At 44.9% G+C, this 19322-nt stretch overlaps 1 protein-coding gene across 2 annotated transcripts in view; it reads right to left on the bottom strand.

Moving 5' to 3' along the window:
* The window catches only part of EHF (ETS homologous factor), a 41410-nt gene extending 25311 nt beyond the window's left edge, over positions 1–16099 (bottom strand). The window contains exon 1 of one of the 2 annotated variants that reach the window (XM_058688610.1): positions 15942–16099. The gene's annotated coding sequence lies outside the window, so the exon portion shown is untranslated. The remainder of the gene's footprint in view (positions 1–15941) is intronic. The other variant, XM_058688609.1, reaches the window with a different exon arrangement.
* Positions 16100–19322: the final 3223 nt, after the last annotated feature.

Below are 19322 nucleotides of genomic sequence, written 5' to 3'. Positions count from 1 at the left end.
GAGCCACTCGCATTTGGTCAATCCAAAACCCATTTCTGCAGAGAGATAACACTGCACTGTGCCGGGGTGGCCACAGCCCACATTGATGGGGGAGAGACAGGCCACTTTCTCCTTCCCACTTTGTCAATGGGAAGATGCAGGTGAAACGCAAACCCCCACTGTGCCCCAGTTGCTAAGGACTAGGACCACTTCTGTGCCAGTTAGATGTGCAGACAAGCCACTATCTTCCCCCAGTCCTCCTCCAGGCTTTCATCAAAGGCTAAGTTCCTATCTGGTACCAGCTTGACTGATGTGTGGGTTAAATGAGAATGTTTGCAAAGTTCTCACATATTATCTCGCACATGGCAAGTGCCCCCCAAAATGTCAGCTATTGTTATAAGTTCTGCCCATGAGTCTCTCATTAAACTGTGTTGATCGCCTTCGAGGACATTCTTGGGGTCAGGGTAGATCCTTTAGAGGCAGGATAGTGTAATGGTTGGGAGCTCTCATCTCTGGAGTCAGACAAACGTGGTTCGAATCCTGGCTTTGCCAATTTACTAATGGGGCAAATTTGGACAAGTTATTCAGCTTCTTTTGGCCCTAATTTTCTCGTTTATAAAATGAGATGATATGAAAAGGGTTGTTGAAAGACAAAATGAGATAATGCCTGTAAAATCCTTGGAAAAGTGTTTGACACATAGTAAGTACTCGATAGATGTCAGGTGGTGTTTATAATAATTATTATTATTCTTTATCATGTGATTACTGTTATTTTACTGCATCTCCAAGGAGGAAATTGAGAGCCAAGTTCATTTCAAGCAAGGCTTGTAACTTCTACCATCCATACAATGCTTTGCAATCCCAGGTTGCCAGCATAGTCAAGTCTAGGCTGGATCTCTGGCCTCCCCACCTCCCTTTTTGGACTGCTCTATGGATGTGCCATCAGGCTGAGCTATGACAAGCATCTCTCAGCCCCTGCTCACAGAAGCTGTGCTCTGACCCTCCGGGCATGGTCCCTGCTCAGGGACTAAAAGCCATCCCTCCCGTTCCCCCTTCCTCCTACCAGACACACCATGCTGCCAGGAGCAGTGGGACAGTACAACCCCACCAGCTCTTCGTTACTGCCTTGGCATCGTACTGGTGCAAACACCAGTTGGTTTGCAGGTGCAGAGGAGAAGGGCAAGAGCTCCTGGAAGACTGTGGCCAGAGGGCTTCTCTATCCTACGGGGTCCCTTGGCCCAAGGAATGCTCAATTACTAGGATTTGAGACTCATAGGGACAGAAAAGCAAGGGGAAGGAGGCACCGCTGGGACTCTGGCAGGGAGCTGGAGCCATAGACCTTAGAACCTAGAAGGTTCTGCCCAGTCTTGGGGCTCCTAAGAAGACCAAGTACTGCTCAACTGATTTCTCTTCCTTTTGTTTTCTTAAATGTTTATTATTTATTTTGAGAGAGAGAGAGAGAGAGAGAGAGAGAATCCTAACCAGGCTCCATGCTGAGCGCAGAGCCTGACGTGGGGCTCAATCTCACGAAACGTGAGATCATGACCTGAGCTGAAATCAAGAGTGGGGTGTTCAACTGACTGAGCTGCTCAGGTGCCACTCTCTCTTCTTAAATATACAGAGAGAACCTGCTAGCAGAGACAAACATGACCTAGTCTGGTCTGGGCATGCTCATCTGGAGGGATGTAGGTCTTTCGATCCATGGTGTGGCTACTGAGATCTCGGACCGAACACTGTAAAATAAATAAATAAATAAATAAATAACAACAACAACAACAACTATACTATAGCCCTTAGGGCTTAGTGAACACTTAAAATGTGCCAATTCTATGATGATAGTCTTAAATGCGTTATCTCAGTCAGTACTCACAATAACTCTATAAGGTATTATGTCACCTAACAGATGGCCTATCTGAGGCTCAGAGAGGTCAGCTAACTTGTTCATGGTCACACAGTTTAGCAAGAATTGGATCCAAAAGAGAATGGAAACTCGGACCGTCCAGCAATAAATCTCTGGGAACTTAGCCACTTTCTGCTGAGAAGCACGTGTTTGGCCAGAAGACAGAGTTGCTTTCAACCCCTCCTCACCCCTACCCCCTTTCCATACAGAGTCACAGCATTCTCCCTGTGCCATCTGGGGCCTCACACCTTTATTGAGCTTCTCCAAGGTTATAAAATTCTCTGGTCCATCCAATCATGCCAGGACCCCCAGTGAGTCTCTGTCTTCTCTCTTGCCAGTATATCAGAGAGATCCTTCAGAATGAAAGAATAGAAAGCTGCCTTCATTTTGCCACTTCTACAAGATGCTCAGGTAGAAATGTGTTAGTAGCCTGAAAACTGGGCCATGATAACCCTATAGCCATTAAAACAGATCTATGTATATATACGTATCTATACGCACACGTACATGTATATATGTGGATATGTATGCCATCTATATGAACATGTATACACATATAATATAAATACCCTTTCTATGACTCAGTAAAGTAATTTGTATTTTATATTTTGGAAATAAACTAGCCCATAATTATTTTCTTCCTCGGAATGAGACCTCAGTACAAAAAACATGGTTTGCTCCTGCTGTGAGGGTGAAAACACACTGGGAACAATCAGAGTCACAGAATAGATCTGAAGCAGGGCTCGGCCTGCATTCCCTGTCCCCAGCCCCAGAGAACTGAAGAGTCAAAGTCATGGTCTGCCCTCTTCCCAACTCCTTTATTCATTCAACCACATCATCCCCGAACTGCCACAGAATTGGCTGCCTCGTGGGTATTTTTACTCCTCAAGCCAGAGGAGCAATTAGGCATTTTAAATAATTACTTTTGTGATGACAGCGATATTCAGACCATTCTCGGTCCTTAATCAAAGTTACCAGCAGGTGAATTCACAGCATTTGCCCTGAGGATATTCCACCAGCTTCCTGACTTCCTGTTTCAATATGACTGTCATTTCAAAAGAACTACTCCCAAAGAGGAGAAAAGAAAATTCATGTACGTGTGAAATTTAACTGAATGTAAGACAGGCAATAATTCATGTTTTCCAAATGAATCAAAATGTGAATCAAGCTTGGGGAATGTATTTGATCCTCTTGGGATTACATCACAGGTAATTTCATACCCTCATAATGTGTTTTGAAATAGACATTTCACGTTCCCAGGGGCAATATCTGAAGCATTATTCCTGTGCTTTCAAGCGTTTTCATGAGTGATGATGCAGTGTTGGGAAGCCAAGTGTTGATCCATTATAGATACACTTTACTGACTGTAAGCCATTTGGAAATATACATATCATGCTGATCTTTATCATTCTTGGTGCCAGACTCATACAAGACGCAGATACTGACAGAGGACAGGCACCAAAGTTGATTAAAAAATTGCTTTATATGACCTCCAGGGCCTTTATCCCTTTCAGATATGACAAACTAAGAATAGGGCAAGCTTTGAATCTTCAAAGGTCATAGAGCCTTTGGAAACTAGGGCTCTCTTCTCCAAAAAATGCACATTCACACCTTGCTTTGCATATATTTTTGTGGGTCCCAGGCCCTCTAAAGACCACTGACTCCTACAGATCCCTGTATATTATGGATCTTTAAGAAATCTCTCTTACACTCATGGTAGATTGAAATTTAAAGAAACCTTTGTAGTGGAGTCAGGACCAGGAGACATAAGTTTATTCTGACACATGAGAGAAAGCCTGAGAGACTATATTCTTCCCCTCTTACTTGGCACGGATGTACCCTGTTTCCCTACGGTGATAACAGGAAGAGCCCCACCAACCCCCTCCATCGGCAGTTGAAGTAGGAACAAGGCTTCATTCATTCTGGACCTCTGTTTGGCAATGCAGTAAAGAATTCACCATTTTCCCCACACCCTGAACATCAGTATCTGTCTCCCTGCTAATCCCCTTTCTCCAGTCTAAAACCAAATAATCATAAAATAGAGAGGAAACTGTATAGCAGAAGAAAAACAGGCCTCACTTCCTATTACAACCACAGGTGTCTACAGGTCTTTGGAAAGACCCAGGTGTGGAGACTAGAGCATCCAGGGCTACTCCTAGGATGCTTATTTTCCAACCAGGCTGAAGAGGTCACACAGGTGTCCCTCAAAGTTTGGTCTATAGACCACCCGTATCATCATCAACTAAGGAGGGCTTAAACTTAAAGTTTTCTTGGGTCCCACCCCAAACCTCTGAATCAGAATCTTCATTTTTAAGAAGCTCCCTTCATCAATCTTTAAGCAATAATGCGGTTTAGAACTTCTGGTCATAGACTCACCTACTTATCTCCCCTCAAATTTTCACAACAAGATAGCTAACTCCAGGAGATATTATCCTTGAAGGGAACACCTCGGAGTGGAAATCCTCTCAAAATCAGAGATGACACCTGCAGTCCAGAGAACTCAAGCTCCAAGGCATCTGTGGAGAGCCTATCACATTATTTGCTAACTTGAAATAAAGCAGGCCCTAATGCTCAGTCCTACTGAATTGTTAAATTCAACAGTGCTCAGCTATTCACAACTATGAGTCTTTGAAGACCTGAACCAACAAACCTTGCCTCAGAACATAGCCTTTGCAGAGGATTTAGATGACGATCGCTTCCATCACAAAATCTCATGGCTAGCTTACCCAACCCACTCCCCATCTTAGGCTTTCAAAAGATTACTCAACCACCCTAGATTTGAGGCTTCATACCCAAGAAAATTGCTGTCTTAGCCTTCAGTGGCAAGAAATGGTCATCAAGAAATGCTTGTCTTGCTAATATACATATTTACTCATCCCCTTCAGTTAATATACATTTATGGAATGTCTACTAGATGCTGGGCACTCTGCTAGGTGCTGGGGACACAAAAATGAACAGAACATAGACGCTGCCCTCCCCTGATGGACTATTCAGCAAAGACACCACTTCCGAAACAACGGTAGCTCTTTCCAAAGTCGTCTGAGCTCATTCCCCACCTCCTGTTGGGGAGAGAGTGAAGCCAGAGCAGAGGGAGCCAGGCAGCCTGCTGGCATTTGGAAACAACCAACCTTGGAAAGAACCGTGACTACATTTAAAAGCAGGACGGATTCTCTCTGGCAACCCCATGCCCTTGCCTTCACAGGAAACCCGTACTAAGATATCGAACTGGCAGACAGGATAATGCCCCCGACTGTCACAAAGCAGCCTCGGCCAAAACCGATCTCCACTCAGGAGAGAATAAGGTAGTCAGTTGTCTGGCTGGCTGATTGATTGTCCGTCCCCAAGACAATGGCACGTTTCTGTGTGGGAGGGTTAGGAGCAAGCTGTTAACATAAAACCCACCGTAAACAGAGCTGTTAATTCAGTTGCTGGCAGGGTCTTCTGTTATCTTCTGAATACCTCCCAGAGGGTATAAGCCCTACCTTTTCATTTGAGTTGGCAGCAGAGTTATTTTTTTGCACCTGTTGCTCTGCTCCAATAACAACGCAGTTAAGCATTGATTTGTTGGAAAATAAACAGAAAAAGGCAAAGAAAGGCATCTGCCCGAACAGCCTGAGCTGGTTTGACTGAGCATTCATGCCAATTTGTTTTTCCTATAAAAACCAAAGAAAAACCTGTGCTTTCAGTTTGGATGCTCCCTTCCCACTCCCTCAGAAGAAAAGGAGGTATCGAATAGACTGGCCAGAGCTGGCAGGGCCACGAAGCCAGAAGACTGGCTTCCAGTCTTTTTGTTTCATCGGCTGGCTCTGCGAAGGCACTGAGGGGTGTCCAAGATCTGCAGAATGACACGGCCTGCCTCCAGTCAGCCCAGGTTAAGATCATGAATCAGATTAAGAGGGGCAGAGAAGGGGCTGCCAGGATACGATCAAAACCCAAACCCCGCTCTTCCCAATGGTTGACTTCCGAAAGTCAACACGGCTCAGGGAGGAGGTGTGGTCTCCAGGTTACCTCCTAAAGCCGAGACTCAGCGTGTCGAGTCTCAGTCCAGCCTCTCCCACAGATTTCCTCGGTCTGGCCCTGGGCAATAAGCAGAATGTGAAAACCTCTGGTCCCTGGACCATAGTTTTTCCATCAGGGAAACGAGGCTATCCATACCTACCTCGAAGGTGGGCTGTGTAGACTCACTCATGTCCTGCCAAGTGACTTGAGGTCCCACGTCCAATGTGGAAAGGACCCGAGACGTTGAGGATGTGATTTCCGCATTAATTCAAACATGATTGCACTCCCATTTCTCATCACTCTGTCAATATCACATGATGAGCTCAAGCCCAAAAGGGCCACAAAGAGCTAAACAAATCACTCAAACGTAGATCACAACAACACTAATTAAGCAATGGCATCACTACCCAGCCTTCAACGTACACAATCAGAGAAAGCCTCTCAGTGTCTCTTTCGAAGCCTTGAGAAGCAAGCACAGGACGTGGGCAATGTGTGATGTTCCCCTCGATTACCACCTACCCCTGGCTTTCTCTCAGCCATTCAGTCTTCATCATCACCAGACCACCGGCTCAATGGGGGAGTCACGGCAGCAGGTGGGGCCTCAGAAATGCCGCTTCTCAGGGAGCGTTAAGAACTGGGTGTTCTGACAGGGGAGGGACATGGCTGGCTGAGCATTCCCCAGCATTCTTGTCATGAGCAGGGCGGGAGTGGAGTGCCTCCGAACCAAACTGGGCAGCCAGAAAAATAAAAGATTTAACAACACCCTCAGTTGACTGAAAAAAAAAAAAAAAAAAAGAAAGAAAAGAAAAAAAAAAAAAGAAGACCGACTGTGCAGGAATGCGGGAAGGGTGGAGAGAGGTAAGAGGTGGGGATTGGAGCCAGGGAGGGGTTGGGATGTACTGGAACAATGGATTTGACCGTGTCAAGATTTGAGTTTCTTTCCAGGAAAAAACCAAGATGCTGCAGCCAAAGGAAGATCGATAGCCACTAAATGGAATCTCTCAGACTAATGACAAAACAACAGCCAAAACTATGATAGCAACGATAGTTTCTTTTTTTTTTTTTTTTTTTTTATTTTATTTTTTGGGACAGAGAGAGACAGAGCATGAACGGGGGAGGGACAGAGAGAGAGGGAGACACAGAATCGGAAACAGGCTCCAGGCTCTGAGCCATCAGCCCAGAGCCTGACGCGGGGCTCGAACTCACAGACCGTGAGATCGTGACCTGGCTGAAGTCGGACGCTTAACCGACTGCGCCACCCAGGCGCCCCGCAACGATAGTTTCTATTTATCGAGCAGTCCTGACGTGCTAGGAGTTGAGCTAGACTTTAAATGATCTCGTTCAATCCTTGCCATAACCCCGGACGTTGGTACTAATAATTATCCCCATTTTACAGCTGAGGAGGCACAAGAGGGTAGGCAACTTGCCCGGGGACACAGAGCTAGTAAATGGGGGACTGGATATATTTCAATAAATGTACGGGGCCGGGAGCAGGGTTCTGGGAATGACAGGAAATGCAACAGAATTCTCTGTAACTTTGAAAACGGATCCTTTGTATTTCTGAAGCGGAAGAGGGTGTCTTTTAGGACCTCACGCTTTTATTTTGGAAATTGAGATTCTTTAAGGACAGCTCCCATAATTTTTCCCCTAAATGTGGATAGGAGGCACACCAATCAGCCTGGTGGCATACTACGAAACGTGCCTTTGGTGTCCATCAGCCCAGATACTACAGACACAGCAGCACATGGCCCCTCAAACCCATCTGTCAAACTTTAGTCTGGCTTCCCATTGAAAGCCCCGCATTGACTCAGGGGTTGGGCTTGGCTGCTCGAAGCCACCTCAGACTTATTAGCCATGATAAAAGAGCGGTCATAACAACAAGGAAAAAAACACTGTTGAAAAATTAAGGGGAAATTATGGCTCCTTTGGAAGAGCACCTTATGCCTGAGCTGTCACACATAGGTCCTGATGACAGACCTGCTGTGTTGTAGACATCGCACCAATGAAAGAAAGGACATGGATGTGTCATTTAGAGCCTGAATCCCATCACTCTGACAAACGAATCTAGGAAAGATCCCCCATCTTCCACCAGGTCCATGATCCTGGAACAGTTTGTAAAAACAGAGCTGTAAAATGCAGACAGAACCTCATAAAGCTTATTCCATGATCATCTTTGAACTTGAGAAGCAAATGCTATTTGAATTTCCTCACAGACTAGGGGATCTCCTTTTTAGAAGTAGGGCTTTCTTTTCCCACAGATAACCATTAAATGACAGTGGGCAAGAAAGCCAAGTTCATTCATAGCACCTTCCTACAAGAATGACAGGCTCTCGGCACACCGGGGCTCATTTTCCCTTGCAGAGCACACTTTGGAAAATAAAAAAATGAAGACAACTCATCAGCAAACCTAGGCAGCTCCCTACCAGAAAGGTAGGGAACCAGGTGCCTTCCAGCCTGTTACTCAGACATTCCTCCAGTTGCTTCAGAGGAAAGAAATCTTTGATGTTCAAAAAAAAAAAAAAAAAGAAAAAAGAAAAAAATCATAAAACTCACCAACTCAGAAACTACAGCCTCTCTCTGTGACAGGCCTCAGCTTTCCACCAAAGGTCAGCTAGATGAGTAAGGAGGAACAGGGGGATCTCCACAGTAGAGTCCCAGCTTCCGGGTATCAGGAGTTGTCACACATTACAACATCGTCACATCCAGAGATGGACCAAGCTACATAATTCGCAGGGCTTGGAGCAAAAGGAAAATGCAGAGCCCCTTGTTCAAACTGTGTGAATTTCAGAGCATGAAACCAAGCACAGAGCCTTTCTAAATGTGGAGCCCTGCGTTACTGCACAGGTTGTATACTGAGGACATTGGCCCTGTCCGGGGGTTAGTCCCATCCCCTGTCTTCACCTGCATCAATACTCAATCAACATGGGGAGAAGAGGGAAATCTTTTGTCATTGCCCCAGGAATGATCTCCTGGAGCGTTTGGTAGTATTAAGTAAAATATGACATTGAACATGCCTTAATAACACCTAGCTTATGGCAGGCACCCAATAAATGTTAGCTGTTATTACTATTACTATTATTATTATTAATTATGATTAATCATTATTTTCATTATGCCGAGGCCCCTCCACAACTCCAAAGGTACCCATAGGCAAAAGCAAAGAGTGGGAAGAACATATACCCCTGTTTTTACAGAGACCATCTATTAGCTGAAGTCATTCAGAAATCATTTCACTGGCCCTGTGCAAGAGAATGATCTAAATTAAGGGTTCCTAGCCTTTTACTTATATACATAGACCCATTTTTCAGTCTGGTATTGACCTACGGACCCCTCCTCAAAATAATGCTTTTAAATGACAAACTAAAATAGCAAGATTAGAAAGGAAGCTTATATTGAAATACAATGATCGACTTTTTAAATACTTTTACAATTAGTGTGGTATAATAATAATATATATGCTTCTTAACACATTAAATAAGAATATCTAGTGCAGGTCAAACAACCTCCACGGCATCAAAATCATGATGAACATCGATATTTTGAGGTATCTGCAACAGGTGTAATGTATATAAAAATGTCTGTAATTTATCTTGTGATAGTCAATTACAGCTAACACTACTGTAGAATTTTGCCTACATTTACATTGAAAGAAAAGGTCAGATTTTAGTTAGATGATTAAAAACAAAAATATCATTTTTTTTTCCACATCCAGGTTGACAAACTACCTGTATTTTCTCCATGTACACCAGGAGCCTCTTGGATCCCAGGTTAGAGTCTTGCTGTTTTATTAACAGCAAACACTTCTTGTTCAACTCAAATAGCCTCTAGATACCGTTTCCACATGACTACAAGTGTCATCTGAACAATTTACCAAGAGGCAGACCCCTGTTGGGTCTGGCAATGGTATCTTGGCAATTGTTTTCAAAGCCTCCAGAACACCCAGGGTGGCGGTTAGTACACATCTGGAGGTAATATCAAGAATTTTAAGGGTGGGCAATGGTCTATGAGGTTGCAGCTAGTCAAGTGAACTGCCTTGTGGGGGATCAGCTTCTTCTGGAGGCCCCTTCTATGGCAGGTATCAAGACACATGGATAGGAACATGCTGTGTGCCCGCACCAAGCCTTGCTTGGAACTCCCATAGACGGTGGCGTGCAGCCAGCTTAGGACAAGCTCCATCTGGAAGCCCCCCATTAACATGGTTCATTCCATGTCCCTGCTGCCTGCCTTCTCCAGTGAAAACCTTATGGCATTTATTTTCATGGGCTAAGTGCAAAACCAATGTTGATCACTTTGAAAACAAAATCCCGGAATTATCCATCCACTCTCACCCAGTCAAGAGTCTTTGAGAACACCCCTATTGAGGACTTAGCCTCAATTTCCATTCCACAAATTACTAATTATTTACTTACAAGCATTTGTCCAGGTGTTTTTAGATTGGAGGGGGGGTGGTGGCGGCTCTAATTTAATCCTCACAATAGCCATGTGCAGATGTTATTAACCTCATTTTCCAGAAAGGAAACTTAGAGTCTAGAGCTTGCATAATTCACCCAGAGTCACTCAGCTACTCAGTGGCAGGGTTACATTTGAACCCAGGTACTCTGACTCTACACCTGGTGTTCTCTGTGCCACATTCCAGCTGCTTCCAGGCAACGAAAAACTCACAGCCTCCTGCCCATTCTGATACACAAGTGGTCAAAGTCTACTCTTCATCAGTGTTCCTCAACCCACAGCCTTCTGGCTGGTGGAGTTAAGTTGGGTGAAAGATGAGCTAAGTGCTGTCTGAGTTTCTAAGTGGACACAACTGAGACAGAGGCTGGACTTGGGGCCAAATCTAAAGCCCCTTTCAAAGACAAAACAAGTCTTGTGAGTAGTCACCATGAAGACAGTGCCGAAAATAGCCTTCACCTTCCAGATCTCACTTACCATGTCCACCAAAATATATCATTTGCCCTATTGAGGGAGGTTTGTTTTGAAAGGTTCCTAAGAGGGATCCCAAAATAATCTCCACAAGACAGTCATATTCTCCAAGCTCCATTGTCATACACAAAAAATGGAAGACCCCCTTCGTATTCCAAGAAAAAGCCAATACACTGTTAGAAGAAATTTGTATCAAGCTGAGAAAGGGCTGGCAGGGTGATGGAAATTTCTCATATCACGGTTGGGCCAATAAGGGCCCAGCCCCCAAGATTGTTCATTTTGTGTCCATGACATACAGTGAGGTGGAAGGGACAAAAGATGCAATTTTAAGGTCACCACAATCACATCAACTTCAAAAAAAAAGTGCATCGAGACAAGGCCATACAAAAGTAAAAATACGTAGCTATGTTAAAATAATGGGCTTAATCAGGTGGTCTATTAAGCGTAATAATCCAAATATTATAGAAGGCACTTCATTCTCTTTTTATTTTTGGCTTCGTTTTCCTCAGAAAACACGTTCAAATGCCCCCATGCTGGCCATATTTTAAATAAATAGGCAGATACTCTTAATAGTGTTGAAGATGCTTCTGAGAAGGACAGAGAAGGAGGCTCTAAGGACAAGGGTGTGTGGGAAGATCGGAAGAGAAGAGGTAATGTGAATCCGATGAACCAGAACAGGGGGCCCAGCCCATAAAACAAACCAAAGACAGAGTGTGGTTAGGTGCTAGTGAAATCAATTTTCAAAGGGGTATTTTACAGGGTGTCTCTTTTAAAACAAGGCCAATTAGAACCCCTGGAGCCTCTTTAAATTTTTTTTTTTTCAACGTTTTTTATTTATTTTTGGACAGAGAGAGACAGAGCATGAACGGGGGAGGGGCAGAGAGAGAGGGAGACACAGAATCGGAAACAGGCTCCAGGCTCGGAGCCATCAGCCCAGAGCCTGACGCGGGGCTCGAACTCACGGACCGCGAGATCGTGACCTGGCTGAAGTCGGACGCTTAACCGACTGCGCCACCCAGGCGCCCCCCCTGGAGCCTCTTTAAATGGGCCACTCCGCTTGACCCTGTTGTAAGCTCCGGCTGCTCCAGAGTCGTGCTGAGGCCCTCTGAGAGCACCAAGTCTCCAGGTTGGCTGCCCGGGGGCTGGGCCAGCCACACTCCCCTTCTGATTACCTCTTGGGTCTTCCTCTAGAACAAGTGAGTCCATATCCATCCAATCTACCCAATCATCCATGGGCAATCAGTCAAGCAAGCTGATCAGCACCACACAAATGGAGTAGACTCCACGGGTGCCTGAATGTTCGCCTTTCAGCGGGCCACTTTGGTGTTTTACAGAAGATATCATTAGAGTCCCTGCTTGTGTCCACTGGCTGCCACAAAACACCTGGTTTTCATCCACTTCCATACCCCCACCAACTTTGGACACATGAGGCAAATCGATAAAGACGGGACGTTGCCACGGGAACAGATACTAACACCCTTCATAAAGACTCCAGGAATCCGATCTTAATACCTCCACCAGGTATATCCCTCAGCCAAAGTTCTGAAGACCTTAAGGAAGCCATTGAAGGGCTCCTACTGCCTTCCTTTCCCATCTCATCCTTAGGAGGGCAGCTCCCACCCCTTCTCAGCTGCTGCCACTCAAGCTAAACCAGCTGACCACTAGGCTTACCTGCTTTCTCCCGGTCATCAGAATCTGAGGGTGGAAATGCATCTTAAAGATAATCGGGTTCAAACTCCTTTGTTTGAATGAGGAAATGGAAGCCCAGAAAGCTGGAGCGTGCTGGTCTGGGCACACAGCTTTGCCAGGACTGGACAACCAGATCTCCTGACTTCCAGTCCTGTATACTGCCTTGTACACACTGTGCCCCAATCATTCAAAAGCGTAAGTCTGAAATTCTTCAGGGAAGATTCTTAAAGAAATATCCTATCCGCGCCCCCCCCCCCCCGCCCCCGCCGAAGTCCAATAAACTTTTTGTCAAATAACTCTGAGGGATCTGTGGACATTTCTATTCCAGCACATCTCGGCTTCCTGACATCAATGCCATTTGGCCTGAACATACCTCTCATCCTAATATTAGCTGCTGCGGGAGCCATTCTCCCCACTGCACTGTTTCCTGCATAACCTAAGAGTCTGGCCCTTTAAAACCCTGTTCAATTGAAACAAACAGAATAGTCACCTATTTCTAGCAAGAGCCTGCACCTTAAAACAGATCATATAATTTAAAATCATACTATTAAAAATTAGAGGGGCGCCTGGGTGGCTCAGTCGGTTAAGCGTCCGACTTCGGCTCAGGTCATGATCTCACAGTTTGTGAGTTTGAGCCCCGCTTCGGGCTCTGTGCTGACAGCTCAGAGCCTGGACCCTGCTTCAGGTTCTGTGTCTCCCTCTCTCTCTGCCCCTCCCCTGCTCATGCTCTGTCTCTCTCTGTCTCAAAAAATAAATAAACATTAAAAAAAAATTTTTTTTTAATTAGATAAGAAAACATTAAGAAAAATTTAGTATTTTCCTCATCTCCTCAGTTATTCAGCAACAGATTTAAGAGAATACTGGCAAGATATGGCTGCCTTCCTGCCTCTGTCTTCAGATGACAATCCCCCCCACCACGGACTCAGTTTACCCAAGCCGAAAGCCACCGCACTTCATCGGTTACTCAGGAACAAAGCCAGGGTGAGAACTCGTGGTCTCTAAACATAGAGCCTGAAGTGGAGTCAATGCCTCCCCACCAGGGCCCCACCCACAACAGAAATGACTGTCGCTTCAGTTTTACCAGAAAGAGCTGTCAACAAAAGAAACAGGCTGAAACAGCAGCAAAAAGGTGTCACTGAAAATCAGGTTCCAAGTTTGTATTTGGTCCCTTAAAATTGTGGCACTGCTTCTCAAGTGTGCTGGCAGGTTCTGCCGTGGCATTCTTGGTATCCACCCCACCCCCCCTCAGGTCTTTGAAAATCACATCTGTTAGAAAGGGTGTGGGGATGCCTCCGTCTGGAGAAAGGGGAACAGACTGGCTTTTTACTGATTTGTATAAACCTCTCTGTCTATGCTTGCTGTTTCACATCAGGCAAGGTTCTTACACTGGGCTTTCAGAAGAGCGAGGGGGTCTGAAAAACACAGCCCAGTGCTAAAATTCCCTAATTTAGGGGATCGGGGAAGGACGAGGAGGAAATAAAATATTGCAAGATTGCAGAGAGCTAAATTGTCCTTCCTGAAAATGAACTTTGGCCCAGAGCACTCACGTTTGGACCTAGGACCTGATATGAGTTCCTTCCAGTTTCCAATGAGTTGATTGGATGCATTATCTCAGCCTCTCAAGGGGTCAAAAAGATATTGAAAGAGGATATGGGTAAATTGACGGGGGCATAAACACAGAACTATAAGTGTGAGTGTAGGACTTTTCAGAGGTTCAGAAAGGCCCCAGACGTTTCCATTTGGGGAGCTCACGATATATTAAAAAATGGAAAAAAATAATGAAAACAACATTGTTTGAATTTAACAAATAGATGCTTTTTAACACAAAAGAACAAATATAATTGAATTTTAGATCTTCCATACATATGAGGCCTGTATCAAATTCATTGCCCTGCCCACGGTCACCCTAGAAAGGGCCTGGCTAACACTGCCATCTTGAACAACAACGCGAGAGAACTCCCAGCAGAGTTACTCCCTCCAAGTTACCTTCTTTTAAAATGCCTCCGCAAAATACTTCGGAAACATGCAGAAGGATTGTCTCCATTATATTTGTAATTTTTTTTCAAATGTGATCACAGACTTCCAAAAGACCCTCATTTCATGTTCCCATTGTTTGTAAAAGCTGTCCACATCAGCCATTAGCAGTTGGTGTAGAAAAGATGTGACCCTACACAACTTTGTGTTATAAGAACATGGAATGGATGAATTATTTCACAGCCTCGGAATTCGAGATCTCATAAAGAGGACAAGCGAAGAAGCCTTCCGCAACTCCAAATGCAGTTATTAAAATTATTCTTGAAATTTTTTAAGAGCCTTTTTCTGGTAGGGTCTCTAGCCCATGAAACGTTTCCTAATGACTTCGTCTTTCCTATTGGAAATTAGCACTTCCCTCGACCTCGTGGAATTAGCGCATGACCACTCGTGATCCCCGGCTACCCCTTTACACACAGAAAGGCTCTATCTGAACACATCCTCACACCCACGCCTACAGAACCATTTCCTGAATTAGACCTTCCATCGGAAAGTTCTCAATCCAGTCACTTACTTACACTTACACTGGGAATATACTAAATCCACTCAAAGACAGATGGTGAAAATGTTACTTCCCAACACCATGTTGTCATGTACCAACAAGATTAATTCCCCATTGTTCCCAGTTCCATCCACACTGAGGCCAACACTTCTCCATGGTGTCCAAACAATATTAAAAGAGTCCCTGTTTTGGAAGGCATTTGGTGCTGCTGACTCAACTGCCTGTCTGGTCTCAGTAGCCCATTATGGCACAAACAAAGGGTTAATCTGTCCCCTTGCAATATGGCAAAACTCTTTGCCAATTTTTTTTTTTTTTTCTGTACAGAGCCATTTTTAGGTGTACATTTCTCCCCAGTGCCCTTGCCTACCTGGACCGCCCGACCACTTTCTCCAGTGTGGATGCGTGCGCCATTGCCCGTTCCCAGCCATTTTCCAACAACAGAACGTATTACAGACCAATCTGCCTTCCCCTACAACCAATGAGTCAGAAAAATTACCGACAGAAGACCTCTCTCGAAAGTGAGGATGCGTTCTCCGAGCCCCAACAGCTATTTAACCAACCAGCTTTTCATTGAGCTATATCAGGGTCACCTGTCCCTAGCTTCCTTTTTGCTTCAGAACTCAGCCCAGGGAAATGGCTTTGTCACGCAGAGGGAACCCAAGGGGCTTTTAAATCCACAGTGATTGGAAGTCCGAACTCAATGCAGCCAGTTCACAGATAATATCCAAAGAAGCCCGGCTGCCTTCCAAAATAAAATTCTAATAAGACCCAGTGAGGTGAGCGCAGGTGAGGCGAGCTTCACTTCCTGCCAGCTGCCTCCGGGAGTCTGTTTTATTTTCATCTGTCTGCTTCAAGGCAGGCTTCTCTTTCCACTCAGGTGTTTGAACTCCAGATTCAAAAGAAGGTTTAAAAATAAAGACTTACCTCATTTACCTAACGATTCTGGGTGGGAAATCCAATAGCTGTGGCTAATGGAGGGGAGGCAGCATGTAGCACTCACACCAGCTCCTACAGGGATAGGGAACCAGGGGTGATATCACGTCTGAGCCCTCATCAGAGTGGAGATAAATGCATATGACAATAATTTTAAATCATTTTGTAGGATGTTAAGCAATAAGCCACCAACCGGGAATTCCCTAAGTCACTTCCCCCTCTGCTGATTGGCCGCCGGGCTCTTGAAAAAAATAAAATAAAGGATTACAAACATTAGCTCATTTGCATTTGGCCAACTCACACGTTAGTGTTCAAACAAAACAGGTCTAACCAGGTTATGCCTGTGTCTCAAGAACAGAGAGACAACCTGTTAATGGATGAGGAATTGATTTGGTGGTGACTGTTCTTTTCAGCTTAGAGGCTGTTTCAGGTGAAAAGCACCGTGCTGGCTCCCCCAGAACACCATCAGGAAGGGTGCACGTAAAAGCAAACTAAGCAGAAGTTCAAATCTGGAGGAAATGATGGGGGGGGGGCCCTTAAACACCTGTCTTGTGTACTAATCTGTATTTAGTCCACTCTCCTTTGGCATCAAGATCAGTGCCCTGGCTGTGCAGGTACCAGGTTCTGAAGCAGCTCTCTCCAGGTGCCATGATTGTCTCTTTGACAGTGACCCTTGGCAATTTCCATGGACTTTGAAAAACAAATCTCTCCCCTGGCCCCAGATAAGAGCTTTGGGAAGTTTGAAGGGAGAGTCCTGAGAGAGAGGGTTGAATCTGAGTTGTTCAGGTGGAACAGTCAACTCTCAACAATGCAAGAGCTGACTATCCAGTTGGTGGATTATCCAGGTTCTTATTCTTTCTTGATACTTACATGGTCTTTTTTTACTATATTATTGATGCTCCCTGGATGTCTCCCTAGGAGCTAGAGAGAAAAAGACCAAGATGCTGAAACTGGAAATAAAAGAGAGCAATTTGGACAAGAAAAAGTGGAACCCCGGAGAGGAGCTATGGATTTCAAGTGTCCTTGCGGCCCTGTCTCCCTGGGCCAAGGGCCTGCTTCACTGGGTCACAAATGTACTTCCACTGTGTAAGTGAGTGATGGCCCCTGGCAAGGAAAAATACCATCCCCTAACCATTAACTTTCTCTCCTGAGCCTTCCTGGACACTGACCTGGCATGAGCTAAGCGTCCAAGCAAATTTCTTCAACTCATCAGAACACCCCTTTGTGGGAAAGAAAAGGGAAATTGAGTTTTGGCAAAGACACAAAGATTTTGTGATCAAAACCAAGAAGTTCCTTGTATAAAAAAGAAAGTCTGCACGTGGGCAAAGACGGAATAGAACAAAAAGTACGCGGTTGTCCTACTCAGGTGAAATGGTAAGTGAGTGGTAGTCATATTCCTTTCTTGCCCGTGTTCCTAGGTCACATAACACGAACGCAGAGGTTTTTGAATATGGGAAAAACTCAGTGGGAGAGCAGGGGTGGATTGGGGAGGGTCATGGAACTCAGGCGGGTCCCGAAGGTCTTAAAGGTTTGGGGAGTGCAATTTAGGCAGGCCCTGAAAAGCCCCTTGGCCTCCTAGCCTTCACCAAACTTGCCACTGTCCCCTATTGTCAACCTGTGCATTTCCCAAGGGCCCTGTTAAAATTCAAATGTCTGATAAAAACAGTAAATGTCATTACTGCCCATTATCACATTAGCCCCAATTAGTCTAATCAGCTCCAGATCTGAGAGCAGGGCCCTGAGGGAATAGGCTGGTGACGTTTTGCTTGAGAGATGAATCAGGAGCAGTCTGAAGTAACACCACCACCCACTAGAGGGTATTTGCATGGGTGCCTCTGTGTGTGTGTGTGTGTGTGTGTGTGTGTGTGTGCGCGCGCGCGTGCGCACATGTTAGGGGAGGTGGTTACCGTGGGCTGTTATTAGTACCAGTGTGATTCCAGGAAGTAAACTTGGCCTTCTTTACAACTTTGCCTGAGATTAACCTGAGAGAGTGGTGGGGTAGGTGGCAGGCAGAGGTTGTGTGGACAAGAGGTGGTGGCACATTTCAAAAGCAACCCCCAAAATGATGTGGCTCTCCGGTCCAGTCCCAACTACTTAGAATTTACAGTCCCTTTCGTTTCTGGCTGAAGAGTTCCGGTTACGTCTCCATTCCTTTATCCACTCTTCTGCCTATTTTACATCAAAGGACTGCTCCATTAAGGCATTCCTGACCAGGGTCGTTTGGGAATGGCAGTGGAAGGGGATGGAGAGATGTCACTTCATACTCACAAGCCATTTTATTTGTGGAGTCCTTATGTATATAAAGTACCTAACAACGTGTCTGGGACTTATTGGGTTCTTATTAAGTATTGGTTCTTTTCTTTACTTGGGTCTTAGTCAAAACTTCTAGAAGAAAAACAAAAACAAAAACAACACCTCCCCTCTCAAAAAAAAAAAAAAAGAAAGAAAGAAAGAAAAAGAAAAGAAGGGAAGCTAGATTTTTAGGTATGTTAAGTCCACAGAGAAATTTCTTCAATCTATGGTCAGCTTCAACAAGACAGCACTTGCATCAAAGAAGATGAATGATAGATGATGGATTGATGATTAGATAGATAGATAGATAGATGAATGATAGATAGAAAAAAATGATAGAAGTCCCGATTTTTAACTGAGAATGCTAAAAATTGGATTTAATGCTGAGACCTTCTATTCCAACAGTTTCAAATATATCGAGCATGTCTCTCACAGACAAGAAATTTAAAAGTGTAAACACAAAACATCAAGTGTACCAGAGCTCTTATATGGATACATCATTTCTTTCCTAAAAGTCATAACCTTCTTGAGGAAGATCAGCCAAGGGTCTCACTGTCACGTCAGACCTTCAATCCTAGCACAAATTCCATTCATTCTGTGCTCCCGTGACTCCCTGGGAGACTGACGAAGACGTGGGGATGTGAATGAAGTGATGAGGGAGAGCTGTTTGCCTGGGATTTACAGAGTGTTTCTCTCACATAAGAGAAAGTGAGGCAACACAGGCTGCCCTCAGGTCAAGATCAAGATAATTTTGGGAACAGGAACCAGCCCTACAGACCCAATTATTCTTCCTGGTCTCCCCTGCAGGCCAAGGCCCTATCCCTGTCCCAGATCTGCACAAAGACGCTTGAATCAAGTCCCAATGCTGGTTCCCGCAGAGGAAAAGACCACATCGTGTGCGATAGCACAGCGACCCTGAGTTCCGTTGGGTTGTCTACTAGAAGACTCACCTCTTGTCGTAGACACAGAACCAAAGAACCTCAAGGGACCTTACTTCCTAAATCAAGGCCAAGACAAAGAATCTCTCTGAGCCAAGTATCAAGCCCTAAGGGGTCTGAGTCTTAATACCAACACGGGCTG

Source organism: Neofelis nebulosa, chromosome 10 (assembly GCF_028018385.1).
Source record: "Neofelis nebulosa isolate mNeoNeb1 chromosome 10, mNeoNeb1.pri, whole genome shotgun sequence".
NCBI classification, from domain to species: domain Eukaryota; kingdom Metazoa; phylum Chordata; class Mammalia; order Carnivora; family Felidae; genus Neofelis; species Neofelis nebulosa.
Note: the sequence above shows the minus strand (reverse complement) of the source record. Positions and strands in the feature narration are given on the sequence as shown.